Here is a 13,025-nt window from a genome sequence, read left to right as displayed (position 1 = left end):
AGAAGATCTCTTCGTCGCAGTATACTTCAAAGATGAGGCAATCGGCAGTTCTGGGCACTGGATAAACATGTCGATACCATATACGCTTTATCGCGAAAGTTAGTGCCTCAAATACGTTTGTTTTAAATACATCAATGGATGTGCGGTGTTAGCGATTACGTTTCGGTAACAGGGTTCTGAAAATACTTGCAGAGACAAGTCTGTTTTCTCAATATTGGGTCGTATAATCAGTATATATTAACATCAAATTTTGATCGATGTTATTCCTTCTAATTTGCAATTTAATTGTAAATTATAACAAAGTTAACCATTGTAACAAATAATAGCTTGTACAAATAATACTTATCCATAATTTACATTAAACTATTCTATCTGTAATTTCCTTTATGCTTATCGATAATATTAAAAAATGTAGATACTTCATCAATAGACAAATTTAAAGGAACTTTTGAATTCACCGGAGTGTACTTTCAAATATTAAATCTTATATTATTCTATTACATGTAAGATGTTTTTTTCCATATGCTTTTTCAGTCTATACAAAGAGAATAATTTTGCTAAAAATTTCAAACATCCGAAAATATGTAATTTTATTGGATCGTCAAAATAATTATGTAGGATTTTCAAATTGATTGCCAGCATATAATAAATTTTTGTAATATTATTACTATGTTTAAGTATCCTGCATAATTATTTTGTTGACCTAACCAAATTATTTTCAAATCTGTGTCTAAATTTTCAGATAACAAAACCGTTTTTTTCTGTATGTGTATAATAACGAATTGCTGAGCAAGAAATACATTCTTATCGATTATAATGCAGTCTGAGACATGTGTGTGTAAGCACCTATCGAGATTAAATAAATATACGTTCATCGCGCGCTGGATAAAGAAAGCAGGCGTGCGCGCCATAAAGATGACGGACAGCGGTCCTTGAATCCGCAACACGATCGCCGCTCCGGCCTGTCGAAAAACCGAACTGTCGGGACCAGTTAAACGGTCGTCCCCATGAAACATCCGCGCTATCAGCATTTTCTCATTATAGCAAACGAAAATAGACGTTGTTACTTCGTCGCTTACTCTGACCGGCGGTTCAAAGCGTAGAGTTATTTTTAGCCAAAACTCAAAGTCTTACGTAAAACCGGTCCGAGGTATAGCGATGTTTTGGAGCATCATTAGACTAGAGACGTTTCTTCATGCTCGATGTGTCTTGGACCATCCTGTGCGGTGGATTAATCAACCCGGAAGAAGCTAGTACACCTTACAAGTGCAACGCGAGAATGGTTATTTCGAATGAGTTAACGAATAAAAATAGAAAGTTTAATTCAGGAATACTTTTCTGAAAGAGACGCTTTTCAGTCAATTTTTTTTTTTATAAAATTTCGAATGTAAATTTATTTAAAAATCAATGATTCAAAAAGTTAGTAATCTTTTATACTTTGTATACATGTCACGTCCTGTGTACATGAAAAGAGCGTAGAAAAATAATTAACATTAATTTTTTCGCTTTTTATTAAATTCTCGTTGTTGTATTGTACTTTCTTTTAATGATCTAGAGACCACACCAGTTTTATAGTGACAATATGATCGAAAATTTCGTTTATAATAATAGTTTATCAGGCCAAACACGTATTTCGGCGAACTTTATTCGCCGTTAACGTATTTTAGAGGAGTCAATCTAAATATATGTATGAAAGAAAAAGAGAGGAAGAGAGTCGAAGAGTATTACGGGGCACACGCGTCGATGACGGCACAGAGTGTTCTATTTATTTATAACGATTTTTATAAATGAACTGCTAAACAGCCGTGATGAAGCCACCTGTCATGAAACAGGCGATCAATCAAAACGTAAAATGAGTTCAAATATTGACAGACTAATGAAGCGACTGCCGTTCATCTTGATCATATGTTCCCGTCGATTCGATACATGCATGAATAATTGCCATTTAATAATTTTGTTGATAAAATATATCTATTTATATTTTAATAAATTGGGACCAAATATACCAGATAAAAATGAAGAATATCGATATTATCATTGAAAATAATATCATAGACTAAACTTATTATATACAAACTGAAAGAAATTTTATATGAATTTTATAATGAGATTGTAATGAAGGCCTCTTCCTTTTTAAATAATAGATTTCGATTTTTCCTGAATAAAATATTTTTAAGCGTATTAATTTTTAAAGCGTATTAATTTTTAACACTCGGCATAGAGAAATTAATAATATGTTATAATTACAATTACGATAAATATTCAAATAAATAATTATAAAACTTTTAAAGACTGTCTTAATAAAAATTTAATCGGACGTTAAAAGAGCTTTATTAATTAAGGGCATGAATGCTACGATTCTTCATAAAGATACCACATTAAATCACATCAAGTATACGTATCTCATTGCAATAGTCTCCAAAGACACAAAGATAAATACTAAATGACCGTATCTTCATATTTCATCTGACATGTTTCTAAAGGAAGATCACTGAAATAATTTTAAATCATCAGCAGAATCGCATTCACCAAATTTATGAGATATTATCAAAGAGCAATTCACGTCTTTCCTCTAGCACTGAACAGAAGAGCTCTATAACTGTTGAAGACGTTTTCAACATCTAACGACGTCATCAGCATCCGGAAATTACTGTCGTGAGAGTTTAGAAGAGGATATAACCTCAGCGCTACCGTCAATTTAAAGAATAAAAAATTTACATTGCATTTCGAAGATTAATCTTAGGACAATATAGAGAAGCGTAAATTATAACAAAATTATAACAAAACATTTTGATTTAAACAAAATAAAATTAGCAATTTTATATCATCTTTGATTAAAAAAACCTTAAAAGTCTTTCTCATTTTTATGATTATTTCTAAAACTTATACTTTTTTCGAGAAATTTATTGCATATTTATGAATAGTAGAAAATTATTTAAAATATAAAATTATATTATATTATTTTAATATAAAGTTATATAAGAATTAGCATTTGAGTGTAGTTCAGTAGTTTGAATTAAATGAGCTTTGTAAATTGGATGAATTTGTTTGTTCATTTCCTTCGTTATTTTACTTCAACGAGTTTATATTTCTCTGTATCGTTACCAGTACTCTCTCTTTCTCTCTCTCTCTCTCTCTCTCTCTCTCTCTCTCTCTCTCTTTCTCTCTCTCTCTCAACACTCACGCTATATACTGCTCCATAATTTACTTGGCATATGAACGAGAAAAGCCTCAAACGCGGGTGACTGGACCAGAAACTGAACCACTTTCGTTCTTTCGTTTCGGGCGATTACTCTTGCTGCTAAACTATCCAGACCGTATGCATTAAATTTGCACATCCGCTTGTCTGTATGTTCTAATAGCGCTCTAATGGTTCTATATCATTAACACTTGGAAAATAGATTTTCGTGATGTATACGAGGCATTCTATTTCTCATAAACTCTTATCAGTGAGATTTTTATGATCGAAAGCTTTCAAAGTTAGTTACCCGTTAAATTTTTTCCAAGAAAATATTTAAGAAATCTAAGTTCGTGCACACGCAATTTACTAATAAGCGAAGATTTGTAAATAAGATTATGGTAATTTTTGGTAAGTTTTCTGATATAAAAGCAATTTATTTAAATTTAAATTGATATAAGTTAAGTACATTTTCGTGCATGACAGATGGAATTAACAGACGTCAACATGAAGTACTGTTTACTTATTTATATATGATTCATCATGGGTCTTTGCCTTACGACGTATGTGGCATTCCTTCCGGTTAGGAAGTCTCCACGGTCAAGCATGTCTATCAAGTTCATATGGCCTATATTAAGCGACAGATCCGAATCAAGAATGCATGCCCCGCGTAATGCAGACGCCGATGGTGATGTAATCCATCATCGTGTACGTGACGTCGATGATTTCTTGCACGCGCGGTATGAATGAACGGCGAATGAGCGGCAGCGAACGGACAGAACTAATATTGGAAACACTTAATTGCAATTGACTGTAATTAATCTTCCTGGCCGTAGATTTGTATAGATTAGATGGTTTGATCATAAGCTAAATTTAAGTTAATACCATATAATTATAAATTATTTTATGTACATATATACACATGTATAGTATTATACGTATTATACTTATATTATATTATTATTATTAGAATGAAGATAGAATTAAATTCTATAAATCTGTTTTAGATTTGTCATCGATTTAATATAGTTAGATTTCATCATACAAATTATATATAAGAAATATGATAATGTGACATATTTAATATAATGCTATTATGAAAATTGTATAACTATGATAAATTATTAAATGATTAATTAAATTGAAAATGATTAATTAAAACTATGATTAATTAAATTAAATTTAATTAATAAATGTTCATTAGAATAAAATTATACATTTTCATTAGAATAAAATTATTTTCTATATTTGTTTTATGTGTTTTGCTATATATAATTCTATCTATTTTTGTAAATGTAAAATATTTAAATTATTGTATTTTTATTTTCTCTCTACATTTTTTAAACCATTTATCTCTTCTACTATTTATATTAAGTTGGATCCACGTAAAACTGATACAAATAAACACGATTGAATGCCTTGTTTCAGTGAAAGTTTCATCACTCATGTTTGTCGTGTTCACTCACTCTGGATCCAGTCTCAGATGAGCGTATCGATTGATCAAAGAGGAAATTGCCGAGCGATTCGACCGCTTACGTTGCTTTCAGGGTTAACTCTCTCTCTCTCTCTCTCTCTCTCTCTCTCTCTCTCTCTCTCTCTCTCTCTAGAATCGGTCCTACTTATGTAAAATCTTGAACGAGTAACATTGGAGCTAATTATAAACACGGCCGCTTAGCTGCGGTCCGTGTTGTCGCCGTCGCCGCCGCTGTCGCCGTCGTTTCTCGTTACCTGCCTGCAATTTGTGCGATGTACAGGCGGACTTAGCGCACGGCTAGCGACCTAAACTAAAAATAATCGGTCGGCCAGAGGGGGTCCGGGGGTCCGATCAACAGCCAACTGGGCCAGTAAAGTAGCCGTGGCTCAACGTCCCAAATATAGTCCGACATCTACATAGACCGTCGATCTATCCCGTACCGCTGGCATATCGTTGCCGCCATCCAATCGTGTGCACCGAAAGCGCATCCCAAACAGATAATACTCGAGATCTGTCACCAGCGATTCCCCTGATGAATTCGCTCGTCATTGAATTGGAGCGAGTTCCACGCTAATTCTAGGGTAGCTCCTATCGTCCCGTCGCGCTGCACGCGATACATTGATTCCTCGCTGCCGCGGCTTGATTTATTAATCTGGGATTTGTCTGATATGAATCTAATACGATTACGTCTGCGATTATCGGCTGTCAAACATACATATTAATACATATTAATATTACACTTTTTTTTTAACACATCAGAGGATTATATACTTTAAAAATGAATTTGTTTGATTTTTTAATAAAAAGTTTGAATTTCTTTTTCTACTGAAATCATTCATTCTTGCGTGATTAACAAGGAAACAAAATCTAAATTAAAAAAATAAAATCTGAATCTCAAATGAGATCGAACTTTTCGAAGAATTTACGAGCCGGCATCAGTCAAAATCGTCGAAAGCCGTTAACGATGTCGATAGCAGATGCATGTCCCATGCATGTTCCATGCGAGCGTGATCGCGGTTTCAACACGTTCCCCACTCAAAGAACAGCCATTTGGTCCCCATCTTGTCATTATAGTGTCAACGCACGTGGTCAGCGACGGTCAAATGCAATTTCGATGTTACTTGATGCGAGTGATGTAATCGGCGTTACATCAAAATTTGATTGATTTATATGATTTATATGATTGATTATATGATTTATATGATTTGGAATCGATATCTGCGATCGGCTCTGTATTACTTTTACTTTATTAATTTACGTGATTGTCCTCGTCTAAAACACAACATAACTGTCAGAAATGGATGTGTCCCTTTAACGAACGGGGCACCGGCTAGGAAATGCACGTCACTTAGGTTGTTTTAATTTAATCTTTATAGACAGTGGAGAGGAGAGTAGTTAAAAATAAGAGACGCACGCGTTTGTTTATGTCACCACATTTTCGCGGTCTGCGTGAATCGAGACGCATCCCCGCCTTCGCGTAATATCTTCGGCATATTTTCCTGCATACTGAGACAAGTTTATGTAAAATATTCTAAGTAAATCGATATCAGAAAGTCAAATTATCTCATAAGATACGTTCATTTATTTTGAGAAAGCATAAATTTCATATTTTCTGAAGAGAGAATCTTTTATATATAATATACGATCGAAGAAAGCGATTAATTTAATACATAACACGCGCAAGTCTTCTTATAAGATATAATATAAGATATAATATCGAATAAGAAAAATGTTAAAGAATGAGCAAGAAAAAGTTTATTATTTGGGTATATTGTAATTTTTCTTTGGAACGCATAATATAGGTCAATCTAATACATTAGTATTTGTTAAGAATTCCTTTTCGTGCATGTAATTATATGTTTTCTACTTGGAAAATTATGACGAGATAAATATAAAATTACATATAAGTTTTTAAATATATATTGAACACTTAATGTCTCTGTTATTGTTGTGTATGCAAATATATGAGTGCGAAAATGCTTCATAAATGTTAGCAGTCAGACTAATGAGAGACTACTCCAAGAACACATAACATGATCGTCCCTAGAGAAAAGTTGTAATATAAATAACAGCTATGGCATATATATTTATCTTGTCTATGCGCCTACAAAATTGCACACCAACCGTTATAACAGATATAATCTTGTTCTGATAATAAGTAAGAATTCAATAAAATAAAATAAAGTATTATAATAATATATAATAATAATAATAATAATAATAATAATAATAATAATAATAATAATAATACAATAAAATAAAGTATTCTTTATTATATTTTTGTCATTTATTGATGATATAAAAAAAAACAATATAAAGTATAAAAGATGAACTTTTCCAAATTATTCAACTAAAAAATGAGATAAATATTATAAATTTATTGAAAGAGAAATAACTTTTTGAAAGGAATCATATTAAACAGCTTACGATTCCTTAAAAATATTTCTAAAACTAGGCTTTGCATCTGGTACATATCTACAACACTTTGTTAAAAGTTCTAATGTTTCATAAATATGTATATTACATATATATTAAATTTAAGAAATCAAAAAAGATAAGTTATCATTTTTTTCGAAATTGCCAGACGGATCTAATATACTTATACTCAAATGTGTCATTAAGAATTGCTTAGATAGAACAAAAATAGCAGGTGAACGAAGGCTACACTGAGATATGTGTGCTGACATCCCCAGGGATTCTGCCGCACTTTGAGGTCGGCTTCTGTTCAACTTGAAGAAAAACAACGTCATGGCTCGACGAACGTCGCGATTGCTGTGTAATGCATAACGTCATGAGTGAGTAAACTTGCAGCTCTTTCAATTGTTAAGAGAAAGTTCTATAATTTATTCATTTATTCTAAAATAAAGTAGATTAGATTTACACCGATTTATAAACGCCGCTTAATAAAATAAGTATAATAAAAATATTGTAATTTCCAATAAATAGTAAATAAATTTTCAATATATATACATATATATTCATAAAAAGTTTTGTCGAAATTTAGAAATGTTCTATCAAAATTGTAATCACGTTAAAAATAAATTTACAATTTCTGAAACATAAAAACATGAATAAAAATATATTCAAGAACAAAAATGGAGAAAAAATTATTTAAAAATATTATTACCGAAAAAGAAATTTTTCCTAAATTTTTAAACTTATATTAAGATAATGTATGTGCGACTGTATAATAAATATTAGGAATTTCGAAATGCTGTAGATAGATATCGAATGTAAAAAAAAAGACACAATACATAATCTGTATATAATCCTCGGAATAACTTAAGCACGATGAAAAAAATTGATTTCTTTAATCTTAATAATTAGACTTTAAAGGACTTCAAAAATGAATTTCATCGATAGGCGCACAATTTTTCATGAAAAAATCCCTGACGCCTGCATTCGCGACAAGTATCGTTCGCAATCCTAAATTACTCGTCGTTCTCCACCGTCAAGCCGGGGAATCTTTGGCAGGTACCGCGCGGCTCGACGCGACGTCGATGAAACGCAGAAAAGTCTCATCTATCATGTCGAAACACGTAACGCGAAAATAGTCGCAAGGACTACGTTCGGGGCCGGACTTGGCGCTGGGCTCACGAGTGTGCGCGACCATACCAACGAGTTATCGGTCTCCCGAGATCTCTGATAGCGAGTAACACGAGGTCACGTCATTGTCGTGACGTTATCATTGTGCTGTCACAGGCAGATCATTCGGAAAAGCAAAGTCTGAATATGCGAGATAGATTTCACTTTGAGGTCGTAGATTAATTCGCAAATTTTATGATTTTATGAGATTTTTCGATATTTTTCAGATTTTGTAGAAAATCCATTATAAACGAGCATATCTTTTGATGTATTAATATTTTTATTTTATTTTTCAATATGCACTTGTTAAAAATTATGACCAAACAATTAATTAATAATGTATTTTCGTATAATAAAAGATGTGTTTTTACGTGACTGCGCTTCTTGATACGCTAATCATCGGATAGTAACTATATAATAATAAATATAGGTATCTATGGAGGGTGTATATATATATGTGTCGTGCTTCATTGGTTTTTACAGAAGATATCTCAAGCCTTCAGAAAGGGCAAAGTAGGCTCATTTCTTTAAGAGCACGCGAAAGATATATTATTACGCAATGGTAGGAGAAATATTTCGAGATACATGAGGGCAAGGGCTGCTGTCGATTAAACACACGCTGGAGATAATAAAAATATACACCGAGAATCAACTTTGACTTCTTTGTATATCTAATCCATAGCGTTTTATTTTCTTCTTCAGCAATATTTATATTCCTTGATAAATGTCGAATTGATTTTTCTTTAGAGAAAATTTTATGTAAAATTTCTTTAATCCATTGATTTTCTGCTTAGTAATTTTTGACATTAAATATCATTTATCAAATTAAAATCTTATTAAAGCGATTTTCGATAAAACGATTTATTTAATCAAAAAACAACGTCTGATTGTGAGAAAATGAGTGATTTAAATTGTTGGTTTCTTTGCAGCTTAAATTCTTTATTTTGCTATGAACTAACTCATTCTCTCTCTCTCTCTCTCTCTCTCTCTCTGCAGATTGCATGCTATCTACATATTATGCTGCATGCATCGCAAATAGAATACTTTAGTCTAACATCTCTGAAAGAATGATTATAGAGTACTTTCTATCCGACGAGGAAAGCGATGGTTGAACAAGATGAATGTGCGAAATATTTATAAATTTACGAACTCGCGTAGCAGACTCGAGATTATTTTTGTGAACAACGTGATCTTCAGGAACTTATCGATTGTCGACTATGTGATAAATATATCACGGACATCCGTTTAAGATTACATATATGAAGCCTGTTCTTTTTAACTGAATTTCCGCACCATTCATTTTCTCCTTTTGTTCTCCAGCGTGGAGAACGTAATAGGAAATTATTTTCTTTTGCATTCGAATATTAGTGCGATGAGTTTTTTAATTAACAACAAGAGGTCTCTTTAGCTGAACTTCTTGTTCATCTTCTCTTTTTTTCTCCAACGTGGATGAATCGTGTAAGAGCTAAAAAAAAAAAACAGACCTATTGTTACCAACTAAGAAACTCATCGTACTAATCACATTCGGACACGAAGAAATAATCTCCTATTACGTCCTCCACGTGTACGTGATGAAAACGTGACGTCTCGAAAGTTTCTTGAGGAAGCCGTTATTACGGCCGGTCAAGCCTACGCTCTAGGCCAGGGGCTAGGCTAGGCTATTTCCGCGATTCAGCTTATGGACCGAAATAGTCGTAGAGAGAACTTCTGAACAAGAAACTATCAAGACTGTCCATGAGAATCCCAAAATGTCTGGGGCTAACCCCGGAGTTAATTCATTTCTTTTTATCTCATTTCTTTTTATTTGATTTTTCATCGTTACGCGTTCGACAGTACACCGCTGAGAATTCTCGCAGTTAGTTTTCTAAACACATCGGGATTAGGATAGACAGTAATCTAGCAGACGTCGCTATAGATCTCTACGGATTATATAATATCCCTCTCTCGAAAATACGTGGACACGGCGATGAATATAAATGGCCGGCTTTCGTATAAAAGGTATTACAAGCGCCGGCTTCGCTTATCTTTGTTTTTGATAATTAAAAACGCTCTTTCTTTTAACACTTTCAACATTTTTAATTATATTATAATTCTATTTTTAATAGAAATATTCTATCTCTTTCTATTCTATATTCTAATATCTTTTCATATTTTTAATTCTTATGTCTACAGTTCACTTGAATAATTCTATATCAAAATTTAGAATAAAAGGTTTATAATTGTTTATAATTTTATGTACTGTATGTTACGAAAAATACTTTAAAATTATATGAAAATGTACATATGTAAAATTATATATTAAAATATATATTAATATTAATGAATGTACATATGTGAAAATGTGTGAAAATGACATATATCTGGTTGTCCTGAAAGGACAAAGCGAATCTTAAATTATCTAAAGATTTAAAAGATGATCGAGAAAAACGATTCAAAAGCCAAGCTTTTTTCCCTTTAACTGTCAGACCGAGCGACGAGTATACGTTGGCGCGCCCACGTTTATTCGTACTACTCAGGCCGTAGCTACTCTTCGGTCTGTGCACAACGGTTATTTCCACTGCCGGCGGCGAACGATGCGACAGGTGCTAAGCCATGCCAGAGGCGACGTGATGCTGCATCGAGGATTTCGAAATCCAACGAGAGAAGTCCGCGACGGAGTATTTTCAATCGTCTCTACTGTCGCTGGGTGATATTCCTCCGTCGTCCTGGGAACGGCACCGGACCGATAGGTGAAGGCGAACGGATAGGTGGGTTTCAGAGCATATTTCTGGCAGTCACGAGATACGATTTTACGGGCGGCGAGCGAGCGGTAACGAGCCTGTTGCGGAAGAAACGGGAACGAAAGGCAGATAGAGAAAGAGAGGGAGAAGAGGAGCCAGAGACGAAGACAAAGGATGCGCGTAATGTCCCAGGAACAAGGGGAGGAGATGGCGGAAAGATATTCGAAGAGGATAGACTCGCATTGCTTTTGGTAGACTCGACATTGCCGAGCGGCAGCCAATTTTCGGGGAAATTCCATTAATACCCGTGGCTTTGTCCCACTTCGAATTGATGATTCGTCGTCGTTCTGCACGTTATACATTAAGACAAATCGTTTTATGACGAATATATTGTTGATTCATTCCGAGTCTTTCCATATACGTGGTTCATGACGAATTTGATATCAAATATTTTCCAGCACTCTTTCCTTTTATTATTTGATGTTGGAAATTTTAATTATTGGGCACACTAAATTTAAATTTTCTCGATTCACAATAATAGCAATTAAATTCATTATAATAAAAAATGTTCAATCGAGATTTAAAAATAAACTATTTAATTATTAATGTAAGTTGATAATTTAATATTAAAATAATTATTGATTTTTAATAATATCCTTAATAATAATACCCTTTAATAATACCCTATCTTGAAAGAAACATAAAATATTTCGTGAAAAACAATCTCGATCAAATGAAGAAAAATTATAATGGTGATAAAAAATTTATATATCGCACGCGATATAATAATCTTGCAATGACATGCAATCTTATGTTCGCATAACAGATGTTGATGTTGTTGAAAAGTCTTAGAAGATTGTTGATGGACTTCAACTTCGTAGACAAGCGCCGGCATGCGTGTACGCGTACACATGCGGCTGCCAAACGCATTTACGTGAGTCGTGATCCAGTACCGTTTTTACAAGTTTGAGAAATGTCGTCCCGCCTACGTCAACGTTATTTTCTGTATTTGTACACGTTGATCATTCGCCAGGATTGCATTTGCGTATGTGAAGCTGCACGAGATTGATATCTCAATGTGGACGCTTTCTCGACGCTTTTGAACCTTAAATTACAAAATAACATATAGATAAAATGAAGACACCAATAGGAAGTACTCTAACAATTAGTTATAACGAATTACATACTATTCTATTATATAAGATTTTACTCACCGTCTCACATACATATTCATAATTCAAGGATTAATAGTTAAATAAATTTATTTCAGTTACATTATTAAACGAAAGAGTTATAAAAAGGACGGGATTCATGGCTCGAATTTTTGTTACAGGAATATCGACTGCAAATTTATTAACAAATTTTTAAAACGTTTATATTTATGATTTAAAGTGTATATTTTTAAAATATCATAATTTGATGCATTTTTAAAAACAAAAAAAATATTAAACAAACTCTGCAGTCGATGGTTTATTTTAGAAAATAAAAAAGTTAAACTTTTCATCGGACTCTTTAGAAATGTTCGATGATTTCATGTGCAACCGTGTTTCGTCTCTCTTCAAGATCGAATAGCGCGTGATTGCATCGCGTGTATCAATTAATTTGGAGACGTCCCGATTTTCGCAGTTTGATTAACCCAATTCCGTAGCCCTGGGTCCGAGCCCACGCGAGCGACCTTTACCTCGTCTACGCGATACGAGAGCAAGAGGAGGGACCACCCCTCTTGTGAGTCCACCTGCCATCGGATACCAGTGCGACCAAGCTGACTGTCCGGCCGCACGCCCACACGAATTACTGCCGCATTATTTCGAGTGCTTTGGCCTTGGGTAGCGGCCAGAGAAAACTTTTGCGGAGATATCGATGGAACGCGCCGTGATGCTTCCTCAGAAGCGCGACAAAGTGCGGATTACTTCGATCGGAAGATGCATTGCCCGGTGATTGGCGTGATTGGCGGCTCTCTACAAGTTTATTATTTTTTTATACTTACAATTAGACAGACACTTTGGTAGAAATGTATTCAAATACAATTCTGTATTATTTTATAACAGAAAACGCGTAATAAGAAAAA

Source organism: Pogonomyrmex barbatus, unplaced genomic scaffold (genome assembly GCF_055798465.1).
Source record: "Pogonomyrmex barbatus isolate J1 unplaced genomic scaffold, ASM5579846v1 scaffold3, whole genome shotgun sequence".
NCBI classification, from domain to species: Eukaryota; Metazoa; Arthropoda; class Insecta; order Hymenoptera; family Formicidae; genus Pogonomyrmex; species Pogonomyrmex barbatus.
Note: the sequence above shows the minus strand (reverse complement) of the source record.